At 41.2% G+C, this 21,706-nt stretch overlaps 1 protein-coding gene across 1 annotated transcript in view; it reads left to right on the top strand.

Annotated features, from left to right (window-relative positions):
* Diaph3 (diaphanous related formin 3) overlaps positions 1 to 21,706 on the top strand; it is a 475,768-nt gene that overhangs the window by 330,166 nt on the left and 123,896 nt on the right. The gene's annotated exons all lie outside the window — the stretch shown is intronic.

The raw sequence follows: 21,706 nt of genomic DNA, 5'->3' as shown, positions 1-21,706 counted from the left end.
AATTCTCTGTATTCGTTTTGCCAATATTTTGTAGCAGTAGTTGGTAAGAGAGTTTTCCATTGTTCTTTTGAGATAATTGAGTACATTTTTGCCTCTAGATTTTTTTCATTTGTAATTGTTAATGAGTTCATTGAAAGTTCATTTGTCTCCGTTTTCGTCCCTGTTATTCTGTGACTTCTGAAACATGTCACATCCTACCACTGCCACTTGCTACCCATTCAGACTTGCCTGAATGTCCTTTTCCCTTTTCTTTAAAAAAAAAATATTGCAATTAAGACTCTCAAAACTGTCTCTATTTCTATACTATTGTGAGGATTTCTGCATCAGACTGGGAAAGGCATAGAGAAAGAGCACCATAATTTAATAGAATAAATCCATATATCTCCGTAGAAACAAAGCAAAAGACAACAAATGTTTATAGTGCTTTGGTCAAGAAGTCACACTAGAAATGAAGTGGAAGCCATAAATTCCTTTGTTTAGGTAAGATTGACAATAGTGAAGTAGGTTTAACCAAGAACATTCTGGAAACCCAAAATACTAATCCACAAGTCTCCAGGGTTTTCTGTGTTATCTATGGGGTTCATTGATTTAAAGTAAAAACATTTGACCAGAAATTTAAGTATATATTTGAATATATATATATATATATATATATACACATACACACACATATATATTATATGTATATATATATATGTGTGTATGTATATTTAATATATAGATATAATCTCCAGAAATGCTCTTAGCTGGGGTTTGGAATCTCTCTGGCCACTAAGCTGCACAGGGAGCCAGCACTCTGCTTCATCCATGTACAGGTAGTCACTAATTGTGAATGAAAATTCCTCTCAGGTGGTAAGTCCCAGAGACCAGCATCTAAGGGCTGATTCAGTGCCTAACGCTTAGTACTGAACACTTGATTTGTAGAATTGGATTAAACTGCAGACTTCATAGTTTGCTATTTCCCACTCCTTCCTGAACAAAACAGTTTGAATATTCTGCCAGCACCTCAAAATCAATTCATTTAAAACCTAACTTATCATGTTCCACATAAAACGTGATTTTCATGTTCTCATTCTGGGTTAATGATACCACCGTTTTCCCAGCCACCCAGGCTTGACACCTTCACACCATGCCAGCTTTAATCACAGTGAAGTACAGTCTTGATTATTTCACACCTTTCAAAAATACTCTGTGGCACTTCTTCAGCCTTGAATCCAGGCTCCCAGGCCCGCCTCCCTGACCTTATTTTCCCCTTCCTCCAGTGCAGGCCATCTGCTGCTGTCAAGAGCATGACTGTCAGGGACCCTCTGGGCCTCCTGCGTTCAAGCCCCTCCCGCTGGCTCCTCAGAGCCTCGTGTCCATTTAGCTCAGCTTCTCCTGGAAGAAAACGACTCCTGTGAAATTACTGACTCCAGTTCCTAGCTTCGCCCTTTTACTGTTTTTCGATTTTTGATGATGAACTGAGCTTTTTCATCATCTAAAAGCTCTTCATTCTTTGTCCAAAAACTTTGTAAGTTAAAAAAAAATGAAGACTATATTCTTCATATATAATTCCTCACTAATATAAATAATAGTTAAAAAAAAAAAAAACAAGACATCTGCTAACACACTTTCAGTGGGAAATTCATGTAAATACTTTACTCCACCGCACTCTATGTTTCAGCAACAGTAGAAGGCTTCTGCTCAGCACACTGGACCCTATTCCTCAAACATGGCCCACAAGGGGGATGTATTTACCAGGGACTCAGTGACAGATGACTTCTAAGTTTTGCTCTCTTCACTGATTGCTAGAGTGAATCACAAAGAATACACTCATCAGATCTCAACACCTAAAAACACAATCCTTTAGATCATTTTAAATAAGCATAGATTTTAATAATAATCACTAGAAAATTGTTTGGTGCCTTGCTTTACCGCCCTGTGGTAATTATAAATATAGAAATGAAAAATGTCATTTTTGTCAAATGACAGAGCTATGAATGATCAGAGAAATGTCTGTGTTCAATAACTTCAGATAAAATAACTACCCTCCATTTCATTAGCTGTGCTCTAGAGTGGCCCCATCAACAGCTTAAATATATTTCACTATTTTTTCATATATCTATGCATCCAAAATATGGGTATCATCATTTAGTCTCTTGCATGTGAACATTCAGGATGTTTCTAGCCTCCTGCAATTATAAACAATACAATGCATGTTGTTTAACAAAGTCCTTTGCATACATGTGAATTGTATATGTAGGATAATTTTCTTATAGAAACTTTTTCGTATGTCGTGCAGTTATACCTCTGCTTGGCATTGTTAAATTACTCCTCAAAGAGATTGCATTCATGTTTATCACCAGTGCAAGAAGTGCCCTGCTTTCCCAAGAACTATGACTTCCTTGTTTTTAAGACTTCTTACATTTTTATGTGCATTTGTGTTTTGACTGCATATATGTCGATGCATCATGTGTATTCCTGGCATTGATGAAGGGCAAAAGAAGGTGTTAGCACTACTGAACCGAGAGTTACAGGTGGTTGTGAGCCACAGCATGGGTGCTGGTAATTAAACCCTGAGTTGTCTGGAAGAACAGTCAGTACTTAACCACAGAGTCAGTCAACTCTCCAGCCACACCTTGCTGTAATACTTTCTAATATTGATCTGGCCTCTGTCCCTAACATTGGCTGATGCTGATATGTCATATTATCTTCCACTAGTTAACTTGGAATATCTTTAATTATGAAAAATGTGGTAAGGCATTCTCGTATAGAGCTTCTATTTAGGATCCTACAATGGCATACCATACTTTAGTAACATGGTAGGTACAGAAATTGACTTCTGTAAGATCAAGGCACCAGCAGATCCAGTGTATGGGGACAATAATGTCCTCTATCTTTGTCCCCATGGTGGACAGCACAAAGGCGTTTTACAGCAGACTACTCAGTAGGGCTCTGTTCCCAGGATCTGATCCCTTCGAAGTTCCACCTTTCTGCACCAGGACTTTGCAGATTAGGATTTCAACTTGTGAATTATGAGGTTTTATAGATGAATGCCTTTAAGGGATAGTTACTTGAATATACTATCTGCCTATGAATTTAATGGCCATTATCTTACTAGGTTGCACGTGCTTTTATGACATTAAGTCCTGTGAGTTACTCATGTTTCAAATACTTTTTCAGTTTATCCTTTATTTTTCAAATGTAGGCTTATTATTTCTTTCAAGTTTTAGATATCTATATGACTTTTGAGCTTTGGGATTTTCATTGAAGATCTTCATCTTCTAGAACTAATGAAAATTATTTTCCCTCCTATCTGCTCTGTTTTTACAGATTAATCTTTTAGAGTTATAATGTTTGATCTACTTGAGATTTATTTTGATGTTATTAGCAAGATGAACAGATTGCTGTCAGGATAGTATATACTAGATGTCTTGTTTTGCCCTGCTGATTTGAAACACTGCTCTTAGCATGAATGGGCTTTTCCTTCTCATGACACATTTGATAGGTATCACCGAAACCCATATATGTAACACATTGGTGTCCAAAGTCATTTGACCACAGAACCAACTGGCCTTACCTTCACTTGCAACATATTCGTTCAGACACAAGACTTCTTGTGGGACAAGAATTCCGAGAAAATACTGTCTGATATTCTCTTACCTAGAAAAGATTCTTTATTTCATTTTTAATATGTTCTTAATAGAAATAGAAGTATATCGCCTATAAACATCATTTCCTCCCCCAGCTCCTTCCCGTCCCCCTCTTCTATCTAACTCCCTCCTGCATCTTCCTCAATTCTTAACTTGGAACCCTCTTGTCTCTGATTATTATTGTTACGTGTGTGTGTGTGTGTGTGTGTGTGTGTGTGTGTGTGTGCGCGCGCGCGCGCGTGCGTGCATAGTATATACAAATGTAACCTACCTAGTCCATTTTTGGTGGTGGTATATACATGGTTTCAGGGATGACTACTTTGCATTGGAAGACCTAGCTCATCTCTAGGAGAGGTTACTTCTCCCATCAGTCATTACTTGCCTATAGTTCATTGTCTAGGACTGGGATCCTAAAGAATCATTACCTTACGTGTTAACTTGTCCGTTGATATTGTCATTGTTCCAGGCTTGATTTTGCAGGATTTCTAGGGGAGACTGTTTCACAACAGACCTTCAGGTATTCTACATTTTACAATCTATTTGCCCCTACTTCAGTGATGTTTCTTGAGCCATAGATGCAAGAGCTGTGATGTAGATGTATCTTCTGGGGCTAGGTCCCTCATGGTGTGTTGATCTCCACACTGTGTCCAGTTGTGGGTTTCTGTGATGGTTACTATTGTGGTAGAGACTTTGACACGTGCACATGTAAGAATTTTCAAATCTTTGTGTATCTATTTAATTTCTTTTCTTTGTTGTTGTTTTCTTTTGTTGTTATTGTTGTTTTGTTTTGTTTTTTTCGAGACAGGGTTTCTTTGTATAGCCCTGGCTGTCCTGGAACTCACTTTGTAGACCAGGCTGGCCTTGAACTCAGAAATCTACCTGCCTCTGCCTCCCCAGTGCTGGGATTAAAGACGTGAGTCACTACCGCCTAGCTATTTAATTTCTTAATATAATATTTTGTAATTACTAATTCATACATCAGTTGCATGAGTCCTACTAAGTTGTGGGCTGTAATTATTTTTTTTGTTTTGAAAACAAAGTTTTCCTTTAAAATATTCAGAAGACAGTTTTATTAGATATTTATATGCAGTAATCAAAACCTATAATCCCCAAATCATTTTTCTACTTAATGACTATAAATTTAGAAATGAAAAGGAACATTACAGTACTCAGTATACTGTTTTTATGTGTAAAGTCTGGGCTTATAATTTTGGGAGAGTTTTGTTTCATTTTAGGTTTTTGTTTAATAATTTATCTTCTTTTTTGATATTATAATTGCACCATTGTCCCTCCTCTTTTCTCCCTTCAGACCCCAGAGTATATCCTTCATTGCTCTCTTTCAAAGACAAGGCCTTTTTTTTAAATTAGATATTTTCTTCATTTACATTTCAAATGCTAACCCAAAAGTTCCCTATACCCTCCTCCCGCTCTGCTCCCCAACCCACCCACTCCCGCTTCCTGGCCCTGGCGTTCCCCTGTACTGAGGCATATAAAGTTTGCAAGACCAAGGGGCCTCTTTTCCCAATGATGACCAACTAGGCCATCTTCTGCTACATATGCAGCTAGAGACAGGAGCTCTGGGGGTACTGGTTAGTTCATATTGTTGTTCCACCTTTAGGGTTGCAGACCCCTTTAGCTCCTTGGGTGCTTTCTCTAGCTTCTTCATTAGGGGCCCTATGTTCCATCTGATAGATGACTGTGAGCATCCACTTCTGTATTTGCCAGACACTGGCAAAGCCTCACAAGAGAGAGCTATCTCAGTGTCCTGTCAGCAAAATCTTGCTGGCATCAGCAATAGTGTCTGGGTTTGGTGGTTGTATATGGGATGGATCCCCAGATGGGGCAGTCTCTGGATGGTCCTTTCTTCCGTCTCAGCTCCGAACTTTGTCTTTGTAAATCCTTCCATGGCCTTTTTTATTAATAGTTCTTACACACATATGTATTTAAATATATATTTCTAAGTACAGCCTACTCGGGTCTGTATAATGTTGCTTGTATGTGTGTTTTGAGGGATGGTGCCTTGCTGTTGGATTGCCCATTCTCTTCCTTGGGAAGATATTCAACTCTCATATTCTATAGTTGGCTGTAGTTCTCTGTGTATGTGTGTATCTCTGTGTATGGAGGCTTGAGGGCTTTTCCCAGAGCACTTTGGGATCCCTGTTGTTGTCTGCGTTCAGGCAGTCATGTTAGTGAAACTCTGCGTGTAGCTCCTGACCTCATGGCAGACTTCCCGCTCCTCTGGCTCTTGCAGTCTTTCCATCACATTTCCTCTCTTAGGCTTATGCATCAGTTTAGGGTTTTTTTGAGATAGGATCGAAATATATATATCCCACACTGGTCTGAGTCATGGCCTTCCTCCTCAGCTTCCCCAGAGCTGATATTATAGGTATACCATCCTCATGACTACATGATCTACAATATTAGTGATGCCAGTAGTTAGATTACTATTTTGCCTGGGTGTCTATATGTATTTGTAATATCCAAAAATGACTTTTTTCTTGTTGAACCGCAAAAACACACATAATAATCCTTTATTTGGGCCAGCAATTTGTTAGGCTAAAGTATTTGCACTAAGCCTGACAAAATGAGTATTGTCCTCGTGACTCACATGGTAGAAGAGAGAGCTGACTCCAGCAAGTTTCCTTCTGACCTCTAACACACACCCATGCCCACACTCACACTCAGACCCATAACTAATAGATGTAAAACTTTGTGAGAACAATCATTTTATAATTGTAATCTGTGCAGTCTTATTTACTGTATATCATAAAATTATTTAAATTAAAATCTAGATAAGATGAATCCATCACATGTTGATTGTGACTTACACATTTCATTGCATGTATAAAAATTTTCATTTAACTTTACAAATATTCTTAGGTATTGCCTGGAGCAACTAAACATCATTAATGTTAATATTTTGACTGCCAGAAGGGGGCAGCATTCTACAGTTGCAGTTACAGCTGCCACAACGCCAGTCCATGAGAAATGGGATAATAGTTATGGACATGCACTGTGCTCATGTCTAGGAACCCCACAGATGTCTCCTATGCCTCAGTGCATGGCGTCTCTGGTGTTGCTGGCAGGGAGACTGGGGAAATGGGTGTTTTTAGCTTCTTGTTGTTAGCTTTTCTAGCCTTTCTAGCTAAAGTGGGCAGGGGGTGAGGTAGTGGTTGAGGATGGCTTTGTTACATGTCCCAGTCAGCTGAACAGGGAGAGTCACAGTATTAAATGTAATACTGGCTAATGTGGATCTGCCCTGACCAGGTGGAGACACTATCTTTAAACAGGTTAACTCAATTCTGACAATAGCTTGCTAAGGTAAATTCTATTAAAGAACTCATCTCATAGCTCCAGGAAGGTATAGACGGCCGAAAATGGTCAGAATGGGAATGGAAAGCCAACCACAAGAACTAATAACTCTTTGTATTGGTCAGTTTCAGGGTAGAAGAGGCTTTCCTTAGAAAATACTGTAATTTTTGCTTCTAACTTCCAACCTGTTCACGTTAGATGAATAATGAGTACAGGAAAAGAAAATGGAACATTTTAACTATTATGGTTTATTTTATCCCCAGATCCCGTTGCTTATGGTCTGTGGTTGTGTGCAGCATGAAAGAGATCTCTGATGTTGTCTTTGTCGGTTAAGTTCCAATGAACATTGGCTCTCTACATCCCTTGACTCCAATTTTCAACATTTCTTCTGTATTAAAACAAGTTCAGAGATATCGTTTGAAGTTACTCCTGCCTTTTTGCTCTCTGGTTTAAATAGTATTTTGTGCTTTAATCTTCTAGATGGTTAAGGGCTGAGACACTGTACCAAGAAAGGCTTCTGTAAATAGCTGCACAGAGCACTAATTCACGAAGGCATCGTAGAGTAACAGCCAGGGTTTGTTTGTTTGTTTGTTTGTTTGTTTGTTTGTTTGTTTTTGTTTTCCCTTCTGGAAGGTTGAGTTAAACATGAGCCTGTAAATTTTGTTTAGTAGCACACTTTAAACATTCTTTTTTTGAAAAAAAAAAATACTTTATTTACATTTCAAATGTTATCCCCTTTCCCAGTTACCCTCTGTAAACCCCCTATACCATCCCTCATTACCCTGCTTCTATGAGGGTATTCCCCCACCCACCTACTCACTCATGCCTCACTACCCTAGCATTCCTCTATACTGGGGCATCGAGCCTTCACAGGACCAAGGGCCTCCTCTCCCATTGATACCAGATAAGATCCCATCAGCTCCTTCCGTTCTTCCATTGGAGTCCCTGTGCTCAGTCCAATGGTTGGCTGTAAGCATCCTCATCTGTATTGTCAGGATCCAGCAGGGCTTCTCAGGAGACAGCTGCTTCAGGCTCCTGTCAGCAAGCACTTGGTGGCATCCACAATAGTGTTTGCATTTGGTGTCTGTAGATGGGATGGATCCCTAGGTGGGGCAGTCTATGGATGGCCTTTCCTTCAGTCTCTGCTTCACATTTTGTCTTCGTGTGTGCTCCCATGAGTATTATGCTCCCCCTTATAAGAAGGATAGAAGCATCCACACTATGGTCTTCCTGCTTCTTGAGCTTCATGTGCTCTGTGAATTGTAGTGGGATATTTGGAGCTTCTGGGCTAATATCAATTTATCAATGAGTACATATCATGTGTGGTTTTTTTTTTTTTATGATTGGGTTACCTCACTCAGGATATTTTCTTATTTCATCCATTTGCCTAAGAATTTCATAAATTCATTGTTTTTAATAGCTGAGTAGTACTCCATTGTGTAAATGTACCACATTTTGTGTATCCATTCCTCTGTTGAGGGACATGTGGGTTCTTTCCAGCTTCTGGCTATTATAAATAGGGCTGCCATGAACACAGTGGAGCATGTGTCCCGGTCATATGTTGGAGCATCTTCTGGATATATGCCCAGGAGTGATATAGCTGGATCCTCCGGTAGTACTATGTCCAATTTTCTGAAAAACTGCCAGACTGATTCCCAGAGTGGTTGTACAAGCTTGCAATCCCACCAACAATGGAGGAGTGTTCCTCTTTCTCCACATCCTTGCCAGCATCTGTTGCCACCTGAGTTTTTGATCTTAGCCATTCTGACTAGTGTGAGGTGGAATCTCAGGGTTGATTTGATTTGTATTTCCCTGTGACTACAGATGTTGAACATTTCTTTAGGTGCTTCTCAGCCATTCAGTATTCCTCAGGTGAGAATTCTTTGCTTAGCTCTGTTCCCCATTTTTTAATAGGGTTATTTGATTCTCTGGAGTCTAACTTCTTGAGTTCTTTGTATATATTGGATATTAGCCTTCCATGGGATGTAGGTTTGGTAAGATCTTTTCCCAATCTGTTGGATGCCATTTTGTCCTATTAACAGGGCCTTTGCTTTACAGAAGCTTTGCAATTTTATGAGGTCCCATTTGTCAATTTTTGATCTTACAACAGGAGCCATTGGTGTTCTGTTCAGCAATTTTTTCCCTGTGCCCATATGTTCAAGGCTCTTCCCAACTTTCTCCTCTATAAATTTCAGTGTATCTCGTTTTATGTGGAGGTCCTTGATCCACTTGGACTTGAGCTTTGTACAAGGAGATAAAAATTGATTAATTTGCATTATTCTACATGCTAACTGCCAGTTGAGCCAGCACCACTTGTTGAGAATGCTGTCTTTTTTCCACTGAATGTTTTTAGCTCCTTTCTCAAAGATCAGGTGACCACAGGTGTGTGGGTTCATTTCTGGCTCTTCAATTCTATTCCATTGATCTACCTGCCTGTCACTGTACCAATACCATGAAGTTTTTATCATGATTGCTCTGTAGTACAGCTTGAGGTCAGGGATGGTGATTCCACCAGAAGTTATTGTTGAAAATAACTGGGTTTTTTTGTTGTTGTTGTTATTCCAACAAATTTGCACATTGCTCTTTCTAAATATATGAAGCATTGAGTTGGAATTTTGATAGGGATTGCATTGAATCTGTAGATTGCTTTTGGCAAGATGACCATTTTTACTATATTAATCCTACCAATCCATGAGCATGGGAGATCTTTTCATCTTCTGAGACCTTCTTCGAATTCTTTCTTCAGAAACTTGAAGTTCTTATAATACAGATCTTTCACTTGTTTAGTTAGAGTCACACCAAGATATTCTATATTGTGACTATTTTCATTTCCCTAATTTCTTTCTCATCCCATTTATCCTTTGAGTAGAGGAAAGCTATGGATTTGTTTGTGTTAATTTTATATCTCCTGAAGTTGTTTACCAGGTTTAGGCATTCTCTGGTTGAATTTTTGGGGTCACTAAAGTATACTATCATATCATCTGCAAATAGTGATATTTTGACTTTTTTCTTTCTAATTTGTACATTAATCAATTAGGCAACTTCTGTGCCCTGAGTTCAGGCCTCTGAATCAGTTAATCATCTAATTAACCAACGTCCTTCTAATCAGTTTTTAATACCTACTGGTTATCTCCTGACAATCTCGATACATCCCAAGCTAAGCTCCCTTCCTGGCTCAGTTTCTTTTATTACCATAGATGGTCCCATTTTTTATGAGTGCTATCTATGTACATCATGAAACCCAAGCCAGCAACCTGAAAATGATCCTCATCTTTATGTATAAAAGCTCCTTAGATGCAGAGCAAGAGTTTTCTGTTCTTCCTCTTTTAGACACTATCACTGTCACCACTGTCATCTGAACCCCCTAACCATGTCTCTCCTTTTCTGCCAAGCCATGAGGTGACTGTCGCACAGAGTGCTTTTCTGGGTAGAAATATGACAGCAATGCTTTCTAAATTAAAGGGAGTTCATCGCTCATATAGATACACTCCACACTCCTCAGCACGGTCCAGCCGTCTCTTCAATGAGCTGCCCCTCTCCAGCATCGCCTTCCTCCCCTCTGGCCCTCTGCTCATTTCTGTTCATGCCTGAGGTCTGCAGGTGGTTCACTGGCCTCCAGACGCCCAGCTGTAAAGCTCTGCCAGCAGAGATGATCCTCTGTTCCAGCAGCTCTGCTGTTCTCCCAGCCAGTCCTTAAGGTGCGGCTGTCCAGGAAACCTCTGGGCCTCTAGCCATTTGACCCATGGCCTGTGCCCCATGCTGATTTCCCCCTCCCCTAGGATGTGCTCAGTTTTCTGACCCAGCACCCATTGAGCTGTAGCATACCCTTTGTGAACTGTCTTCCTCCTTCCCACACATGGCCACCTTAGGCTAAAAACAAGTGTCCTTATCTCAGTCTCCTCTTTTCAATTTTCAGGAATCTAAAAGTCACTTTTTCAATTACAGTTTTCATTTTAGATGTTCCTGGTAAGTGTCTTGAAGATTTGGTTCCTTGGATTCTCTCCCCACCTATGCTTACCTGGCACCTACTGACAACTTTGCCCTGTTAGACTTCATTATAATCACAGCAGAGTGTATGGTCATCAGAAGAACCAACATTTCTAAAATTGTCACATTTTGATATTTCCTTGTTTCCTTAGTACATGTTGCTATTAAAACAAAATTCCTTCCATATGGTAATCCGTATTCAGGAGAGATGTATTGGCTCATGATTCTCGGGGTTGAGATATCTACAATCAGAGCCTCTGTGAATTCTGTTTTTGCATAGAGCTCCCTCTCCTCTCCACAAATAATACCTTGTTCCTTTGGACCCATATGGTGGTGGTGGAGTAAACTGCCCAACAGCCTTTTTAAGGGCAGTGTCCCCATCCACTTGAGCTCCTCCTCCTGACTTTATCTCTTCCTAATGACTCTCCTTCTAGGGATTCCAATGCTCTTGGAGCACCAGCATGCAGGCCATAGGAACTGTTATCACATTGTTTATTTTTAAGGTATTGCAAACTAAAAACAAAGTGCTTAAGATTTGTGTTTATCTGTCTCTGGCTTTTCAAACTCCTTATAATAGATCTGTACAAACATCCATGGTTGATTTTCTAAATGGTCAGACATCAGCTCTTAAGGCCTGTTTTCTCCTCTCAGCTTATTTTTCCCCCATAAACTGCAGACTCTGGGCCTAGGTCCTGGGAAGCCTGGGAGTCCTCTTAAATTCACTGGTTGTCTTCTTCCTCTCCTGGGTCTCATTTCCTGCCTCTCCCACTTGTTTTTTTGTTTTGACTTTACTCCTTATTTTGCCAAAGCACCATGTGTTAGTCAGTCTTCTGTTTTTTTATCAAAATATCCAAGACACAGGGGGATCATTTCTTTGGGCACTCAATTTTAGAGATTTTAGTCCATTATCAACTGGTCTCATTGTGTCTGGGCTGTGGTAAAGGACATGTTCCAGGTGAGGACAGCAATGCAATGCTTATCTCATGGTCACCAAAAGCCTGGGTAGCAGGGAGAGGCACCCTGAAAAGAACAATGTCCCATCTCCTAAGTATTTGTCACCTCTCAATAGTTCATCAAATACCTCATCAGTGGACTGGTCCATTGCTGCGGGTTCAGCTTTCTCTTCACAAGAGCTATGTCAACTAAGCCATTAGCATGTGGATTCTGAAGACATTTTATTTTTTTTTCACTGTTTTTTTTTATTACATATTTTCCTCAATTACATTTCCAATGCTATCCCAAAAGTCCCCCATACCGCCCCCCACTTCCCTACCCTCCCATTCCCATTCTTTTGGCCCTGGCATTCCCCTATATTGGGGCATATAAAGTTTGCAAGTCCAATGGGCCTCTCTTTCCAGTGATGGCCGACTAGGCCATCTTTCGATACATATGCAGCTAGAGACAAGAGCTCCGGGGTACTGGTTAGTTCATCATGTTGTTCCAACTATAGGGTTGCAGATCCCTTTAGCTCCTTGGGTACTTTCTCTAGCTTCTCCATTGGGAGCCCTGTGATCCATCCAATAGCTGACTGTGAGCATCCACTCCTGTGTTTGCTAGGCCCCTGCATAGTCTCACAAGAGACAGCTATCTTTGGGTCCTTTCAGCAAAATCTTGCTAGTGTATGCAATGGTGTCAGTGTTTAGAAGCTGATTATGGGATGGATCCCTGGATACGGTAGTCTCTAGATGGTCCATCCTTTCATCACAGCTCCGAACTTTGTCTCTGTAACTCCTTCCCTGGGTGTTTTGTTCCCAATTCTAAGAAGGGGCACAGTGTCCACATTTTGGTCTTCATTCTTCTTGAGTTTCATGCGTTTAGCAAATTGTATCTTATATCTTGGGTATCCTAAGTTTTGGGCTAATATCCACTTATCAGTGAATACATATTGTGTGAGTTCCTTTGTGATTGTGTTACCTCACTCAAGATGATGCCCTCCAGGTCCATCCATTTGGCTAGGAATTTCATAAATTCATTCTTTTTAATAGCTGAGTAGTACTCCATTGTGTAAATGTACCATAATTTCTGTATCCATTCCTCTGTTGAGGGACATCTGGGTTCTTTCCAGCTTCTGGCTATTATAAATAGGGCTGCTATGAACATAGTGGAGCATGTGTCCTTCTTACCGGTTGGGACATCTTCTGGATATATCTCCGGTAGTACTATGTCCAATTTTCTGAGGAACCGCCAGACTGATTTCCAGAGTGGTTGTACAAGCTTGCAATCCCACCAACAATGGAGAAGTGTTCCTCTTTCTCCACATCCTCGCCAGCATCTGCTGTCACCTGAATTTTTGATCTTAGCCATTCTGACTGGTGTGAGGTGGAATCTCAGGGTTGTTTTGATTTGCATTTCCCTGATGATTAAGGATGTTGAACATTTTTTCAGGTGCTTCTCTGCCATTCGGTATTCCTCAGGTGAGAATTCTTTGTTCAGTTCTGAGGCCCATTTTTTAATGGGGTTATTTGACTTTCTGGAGTCCACCTTCTTGAGTTCTTTATATATATTGGATATTAGTCCCTTGTCTGATTTAGGATAGGTGAAGATCCTTTCCCAATCTGTTGGTGGTTTTTTTGTCTTATTGATGGTGTCTTTAGCCTTGCAGAAGCTTTGTAGTTTCATGAGGTCCCATTTGTCAATTCTCGATCTTACAGCACAAGCCATTACTGTTCTATTCAGGAATTTTTCCCCTGTGCCCATATCTTCAAGGCTTTTCCCCACTTTCTCTTCTATAAGTTTCAGTGTCTCTGGTTTTATGTGAAGTTCCTTGATCCACTTAGACTTGACCTTAGTACAAGGAGATAGGAATGGATCGATTCGCATTCTTCTACATGTTAACAACCAGTTGTGCCAGCACCATTTGTTGAAAATGCTGTCTTTCTTCCACTGGATGTTTTTAGCTCCCTTGTCGAAGATCAAGTGACCGTAGGTGTGTGGGTTCATTTCTGGGTCTTCAATTCTATTCCATTGGTCTATTTGTCTGTCACTATACCAGTACCATGCAGTTTTTATCACAGTTGCTCTGTAGTAGAGCTTTAGGTCCGGCATGGTGATTCCACCAGAGGTTCTTTTATCCTTGAGAAGAGTTTTTGCTATCCTAGGTTTTTTGTTATTCCAGATGAATTTGCAGATTGCACTTTCTAATTCGTTGAAGAATTGAGTTGGAATTTTGATGGGGATTGCATTGAATCTGTAGATTGCTTTTGGCAAGATAGCCATTTTTACAATGTTGATCCTGCCAATCCATGAGCATGGGAGATCTTTCCATCTTCTGAGATCTTCTATAATTTCTTTCTTCAGAGACTTGAAGTTTTTATTATACAGATCTTTCACTTCCTTAGTTAGAGTCACGCCAAGATATTTTATATTATTTGTGACTATTGAGAAGGGTGTTGTTTCCCTAATTTCTTTCTCAGCCTGTTTATTCTTTGTGTAGAGAAAGGCCATTGATTTTTTTTGAGTTAATTTTATATCCAGCTACTTCACCGAAGCTGTTTATCAGGCTTAGGAGTTCTCTGGTGGAATTTTTAGGGTCACTTATATATACTATCATATCATCTGCAAAGAGTGATATTTTGACTTCATCTTTTCCAATTTGTATCCCTTTGATCTCCTTTTGTTGTCGAATTGCTCTGGCTAGGACTTCAAGTACAATGTTGAATAGGTATGGAGAAAGTGGACAGCCTTGTCTAGTCCCTGATTTTAGAGGGATTGCTTCAAGCTTCTCACCATTTACTTTGATGTTGGCTACTGGTTTGCTGTAGATTGCTTTTATCATGTTTAGGTATGGGCCTTGAATTCCTGATCTTTCCAAGACTTTTATCATGAATGGGTGTTGGATCTTGTCAAATGCTTTTTCTGCATCTAACGAGATGACCATGTGGTTTTTGTCTTTGAGTTTGTTTATATACTGGATTACGTTGATGGATTTCCGTATATTGAACCATCCCTGCATCCCTGGGATGAAACCTACTTGGTCAGGATGGATGATTGTTTTGATGTGTTCTTGGATTCGGTTAGCAAGAACTTTATTGAGGATTTTTGCATCAATATTCATAAGGGATATTGGTCTGAAGTTTTCTATCTTTGTTGGGTCTTTTTGTAGTTTAGGTATCAGAGTAATTGTGGCTTCATAGAATGAGTTGGGTAGAGTACCTTCTGTTTCTATTTTGTGGAATAGTTTGTGAAGAACTGGGATTAGATCTTCTTTGAAGGTCTGATAGAACTCTGCACTAAACCCATCTGGTCCTGGGCTTTTTTTGGTTGGGAGACTATTAATGACTGCTTCTATTTCTTTGGGGGATATAGGGCTGTTTAGATCATTAACCTGATCTTGGTTCAACTTTGGTACCTGGTATCTGTCTAGGAACTTCTCCATTTCATCCAGGTTCTCCAGTTTTGTTGAGTATAGCCTTTGGTAGAAGGATCTGATGGTGTTTTGGATGTCTTCAGGATCTGTTGTTATGTCTCCTTTTTCATTTCTGATTTTGTTAATTAGAATACTTTCCCTGTGCCCTCTAGTTAGTCTGGCTAAGGGTTTATCTATCTTGTTGATTTTCTCAAAGAACCAGCTCCTTGATTGGTTGATTCTTTGAATAGTTCTTCTTGTTTCCACTTGATTGATTTCGCCCCTGAGTTTGATTATTTCCTGCCGTCTACTCCTCTTGGGTGAATTTGCTTCCTTTTGTTCTAGTGCTTTTAGGTGTGTTGTCAAGCTGCTAATGTGTGCTCTTTCTAGTTTCTTTTTGGAGGCACTCAGAGCTATGAGTTTTCCTCTTAGAAATGCTTTCATTGCGTCCCATAAGTTTGGGTATGTTGTGGCTTCATTTTCATTGAACTCTAAAAAGTCCTTGATTTCTTTCTTTATTCCTTCCTTGACCAAGGTATCATTGAGAAGAGTGTTGTTCAGTTTCCACGTGAATGTTGGCTTTCTATTATTTATTTTGTTATTGATGATCAGCCTTAGTCCATGGTGATCTGATAGGATGCATGGGACAATTTCAATGTTTTTGTATCTGTTGAGTCCTGTTTTGTGCCCAATTATGTGGTCAATTTTGGAGAAGGTACCATGAGGTGCTGAGAAGAAGGTGTATCCTTTTGTTTTAGGGTAAAATGTTCTGTAGATATCTGCCAGATCCATTTGATTCATAACTTCTGTTAGTTTCACTGTGTCCCTGTTTAATTTCTGTTTCCATGATCTGTCCATTGGTGAAAGTGGTGTGTTGAAGTCTCCCACTATTATTGTATGAGGTGCAATGTGTGCTTTGAGATTTACTAAAGTTTCTTTAATGAATGAGGCTGCCTTTGTATTTAGAGCATAGATATTCAGGATTGATAGTTCCTCTTGGAGGATTTTACCTTTGATGAGTATGAAGTGCCCCTCCCTGTCTTTTTTGATGACTTTGGGTTGGAAGTCAATCTTGTCTGATATTAGAATGGCTACTCCAGCTTGTTTCTTCAGACCATTTGCTTGGAAAATTGTTTTCCAGCCTTTCATTCTGAGGTAGTGTCTATCTTTTTCTCTGAGATGAGTTTCTTGTAAGCAGCAAAATGTTGGGTCTTGATTGTGTAGCCAGTTTGTTAGTCTATGTCTTTTTATCGGGGAGTTGAGTCCATTGATATTAAGAGATATTAAGGAAAAGTAATTGTTGTTTCCTGTTATTTTTGTTGTTAAAGTTGGCATTCTGTTCTTGTGGCTGTCTTCTTTTAGGTTTGTTGAGGGATTACCTTCTTGTTGTTTCTAGGGCGTGGTTCCTGTCCTTGTATTGGTTTTTTTCTGTTATTATCCTTTGAAGGGCTGGATTCGTGGAGAGATAATGTGTGAATTTGGTTTTGTCGTGGAATACTTTGGTTTCTCCATCTATGTTAATTGAGAGTTTGGCTGGGTATAGTAGCCTGGGCTGGAATTTGTGTTCTTTTAATGTCTGTATAACATCTGTCCAGGATCTTCTGGCTTTCATAGTCTCTGGTGAAAAATCTGGTGTAATTCTGATAGGCTTGCCTTTATATGTTACTTGGCCTTTTTCTCTTACTGCTTTTAGTATTCTATCTTTATTTAGAGCATTTGTTGTTCTGATTATTATGTGTCGGGAGGTATTTCTTTTCTGGTCCAGCCTATTTGGATTTCTGTAGGCTTCTTGTATGTTCATGGGCATCTCTTTCTTTAGATTTGGGAAGTTTTCTTCTATAATTTTGTTGAAGATGTTTGCTGGTCCTTTGAGTTGAAAATCTTCATTTTCATCCACTCCTATTATCCGTAGGTTTGGTCTTCTCATTGTGTCCTGTATTTCTTGGATGTTTTGAGTTAGGATCTTTTTGCATTTTCCATTTTCCTTGATTGTTGTGCCGATGTTCTCTATGGAATCTTCTGCACCTGAGATTCTCTCTTCCATCTCTTGTATTCTGTTGCTGATGCTTGCATCTATGGTTCCAGATTTCTTTCCTAGGGTTTCTATCTCCAGTGTTGCCTCATTTTGGGTTTTCTTTATTGTGTCTACTTCCCTTTTTAGGTCTAGTATGGTTTTGTTCATTTCCATCATCTGATTGGATGTGTTTTCCTGTTTCTCTTTAAGGACTTCTACCAGTTTGGTTGTGTTTTCCTGTTTTTCTTTAAGGACTTGTAACTCTTTAGCCATGTTCTCCTGTAGTTCTTTAAAGTCCTTCTTGATGTCCTCTACCATCATCATGAGATATGCTTTTAAATCCAGGTCTAGTTTTTCAGGTGTGTTGGGGTGCCCTGGACTGGGCGAAGTGGGAGTGCTGGGTCCTGATGATGGTGAGTGTTCTTGGTTTCTGTTAGTAAGATTCTTACCTTTACCTCTCGCCATCTGGTAATCTCTGGAGTTGTTATAGTTGTCTCTGTTCAGTGGTTGTTCTTCTGGTGATTCTGAGTATCCTCTGTCAGCAGACCTGGGAGACAGGCTCTCTCCTCTGAGTTTCAGTGGTTAGAGCACTCCCTGCTGACAAGCTTTCCTCTTAAAGGGAAGGTGTACAGATATCTGGCGTTTGGACCTCCTCCTGGCCGAAGAAGGGGGAAAACAGGACCTTTCCCAGATGCTGTGTTGCTTTGGCAGGTCACAGAAGCTGTAGGCTTCTGTGGTGCACACTCTCAGCTGTGCAGACTAAGTTCCTAAGTTCAGTGGAGTCCTGGATCCTAGCTGTGCTCCCTGCTCCTGAGGCAGAGGGCTCCTGTGCAGGGCAGACCACTGTCTTCCAGCTAGGAGGGTGCCGGATGTCTGTGGCCCCAAAAGGGTGCTGCCTCAGCGGCTCTGTGGCTCCCGCCTGTCCCAGAAGCTGTCTGCCTCTGTGGTCCTCACTCTGACCTGTACAGACTAAGTTCGGCGGATGGCGCTCCCTGCAGGGCAGGTCACTGTCCTCCAGCTGGGAGGGTGCCGGATGTCTGCGGCCCCAAAAGGGTGCTGCTCAGCTGCTCTGTGGCTCCCGCCTGTCCCAGAAGCTGTCTGCCTCTGTGGTCCTCACTCTAACCTGTACAGACTAAGTTCGGCGGAGTCCCGGAGCCAAGATGGCGCTCCCTGCAGGGCAGGTCACTGTCCTCTGGCTGGGAGGGTGCCGGAAGTCTGTGGCCCCAAAAGGGTGCTGCCTCAGCGGCTCTGTGGCTCCCGCCTGTCCCAGAAGCTGTCTGCCTCTGTGGTCCTCACTCTAACCTGTACAGACTAAGTTCGCCGGAGTCCAGGAGCCAAGATGGCGCTCCCTGCAGGGCAGGTCACTGTCCTCCGACTGGGAGGGTGCCGGATGTCTGCGGCCCCAAAAGGGTGCTGCCTCAGCGGCTCTGTGGCTCCCGCCTGTCCCAGAAGCTGTCTGCCTCTGTGGTCCTCACTCTGACCTGTACAGACTAAGTTCGGCGGATGGCGCTCCCTGCAGGGCAGGTCACTGTCCTCCAGCTGGGAGGGTGCCGGATGTCTGCGGCCCCAAAAGGGTGCTGCCTCAGTGGCTCTGTGGCTCCCGCCTGTCCCAGAAGCTGTCTGCCTCTGTGGTCCTCACTCTGACCTGTACAGACTAAGTTCGGCGGATGGCGCTCCCTGCAGGGCAGGTCACTGTCCTCCAGCTGGGAGGGTGCTGGATGTCTGCGGCCCCAAAAGGGTGCTGCCTCAGCAGCTCTGTGGCTCCCGCCTGTCCCAGAAGCTGTCTGCCTCTGTGGTCCTCACTCTAACCTGTACAGACTAAGTTCGGCGGAGTCCCGGAGCCAAGATGGCGCTCCCTGCAGGGCAGGTCACTGTCCTCCGGCTGGCCTGAAGACATTTTAGATCCAAACCCTCACACATTTCCTGTCTCTAGGAAATCATGTCTAGGTGACTGAATTGCCTGAGCATGGCTCTTTTCTGTCCCCACCTTACTGGCAACTGAACCACTGCTTACCTGGACATAATTCTCTTCAGAAGCTAGAAATCACTTACCTCCTGTCTTTTGACATTCAGTTTGCTATGGAGAAGTCTAGCCCCATCCTCAGGTATTTCCTTTGTAAGTTGTTTGGGTTTGATTGCTAGTTTCCAGACCTCAGGAAGCTTGTAGAATGCCCTCTTTCTTGATTGCGTGCAGTTTTAATGTTCTGTCTTGGCTGAAGGAAACGGCGAGTGGGCCCATGCTTTATGTTGAGGGTTCTCACAAGTCCTTGGGGAGCCATCTTACTCTTACCTGTAATAGGAGAATGTCTTTCAAAATAGTGTGCCTTTGTCATACCAGCTTAATCCCTGACATCACCTGCTGGTCACTGTGCTCATCTCCCACTACCATAGCACCTAACCGTCATTGGCCCCCATCTCAGAATTCTCCTGTACTTCAGCTTCCTCCATCCATGCGCACCAAGACCTCAGCTGTTCCTCAGCTGCTGCACCTCCTTCCCATCCTCACCTCATTGACTCTACTTTGGAAAAGTCTCCTCCCAGACTGGCCTTTCTCCATTTCCCTCAACCCTGCACTTTTCAAAGTTTCATTTACAAATTATAGGAGGCAATGTGTTATTCAGTTCTGCTGGGACACTATTTCAGGTGGTCTATTTATTTCACAGAAGAAATGAGGCTGTATTTTTATGTAAATTGACCTTACTTATTAGGTGTATAAGTAGAAAGATGTATTATAAAGATTTAAACAGCTTTATACATCTTTTAATTTTGCACATTTGCCTCTATCTCTACTTCTTCTTCCAAGACCTCTCTTCTTCTGATGGTGTCCACCCTTTCACATCTACCCCAGTGTGTGCTTCTGAGAACTGGAGGGAGTTCTCGTTAATCTGTACAACCTAGGTATCATACATGTGCAGTAATGCTCCAGTGCACAATACCATATGCCAGGTAAACATGTGTTGGATAAGTGTATAAAACACACCTACCATGGGAAGAACATGCTCCTTGTAGCTTATCATTTTATCTATTAGTTCTGTTTAGCATGAATAGGGTTGACATGCCCACACGTCTATTTAAAGTCCAAATCAGAGGTTTTTAGCAATGATATGAGACATGATTATGTCCCTAACCAAGAACATAAGCAAATATAATGGAAGAGACAACTTGTGTCTATGAAATAATTGAATTTTGCTACCTATAAAAATTAAATAGAACCAGGCAGTAGTGGCACATGCCTTTAATCCTAGGACTCAGAAAGCATAACAGGTAGACTTCTGTGAGTTCCTGGACAGCCAGGGCTACACAGAGTAAACCCTGCCTTGGGAGCGGGGCGGGGTGTGTGTGTGTGTGTGTGTGTGTGTGTGTGTGATGAACGGAATAAGCTCTTCTTCAGCGATCCTTGTCTTCCAGGAGATACTTGTCTCCTAAATAGTACAGTCTAGGAAACATCACAACTTTCCAAAGGATGTGCTATCATGTGTGCCATATGCACTGAGTTAGCACACATGGGGCAAGGCATGGTCTCACATGGTCTCAGTTTCTGTCTTGAAGTAGTGGTAGGAGCTCGCTTGGGGAAGACAGTGGAAAAGACACTCATCATAGAGAGCTGTGTATTCAAAGGCATGAAAACGGAAACTGCAGCAGTGTGAGTCACCTCAGGAGCCTAAACTGCTGGCATCTGTCTCCAGGGACCAGCAGGATCAGCCTTTCTGGCCATAATAAGAGTCAACACCCAACAGTAACTTAGCGCCCATACAGTGTAATCATCTAGAAGCAGCCGTACTCAGTTACAATCCAGGAGCAACACCAACACTTTTATATTCTCTTTTCCTCTAAACCAATTCTCTAGTTTTCTCTTCCCTGCTTTTTATTAGCAAGCAAACATAATACTAAATTTAAAAAAAAGCAAATTGTTTCATTTATTTAAATGTTTACTTTCACTGATAACTACCTTAAATATTTAATATTACATGAACTTATGTATAGCAAAAATATACTTGAATTTGAGTGTAAATTTTTAAAGATTAGGTAAGTACTTATTAAATTGTCTAAAATATTTAGTGTACTTTACAGTAAACATTGAAATGCTTCAGAATTAAATGTATGTGTAAATTGACAACCTCTAAATACTTGGATTCTCACCCACCATTTTTGATCACACCTCCAAGGTTTAGCTCTCATCTAAAACTGTGTGGCAGGAGCAGATGGCAAAGCAGCTGATGCATAGTTCTATGTCTGCATCTGTTTATAAACTGTAAGGAGTGTGGTTTTGTACTCTGCCATGGTCACATGTCAAGAGTTGTCTATAAAGAGAGTGTGACTCCAAAAGGGGGAAATAAAAACAGTGAACAAAGTTCTTAGGAGAGAACTAGCTTAAGGAATGCTATCCTTTAAATTCTTGAAATCATCTCTAAGTTT

The sequence above is a fragment of the Mus caroli genome, unplaced genomic scaffold, assembly GCF_978045245.1.
Source record: "Mus caroli unplaced genomic scaffold, Mus_caroli_1 scaffold_12, whole genome shotgun sequence".
NCBI classification, from domain to species: Eukaryota; Metazoa; Chordata; class Mammalia; order Rodentia; family Muridae; genus Mus; species Mus caroli.
This window is presented reverse-complemented; position numbering and strand designations above follow the sequence as displayed.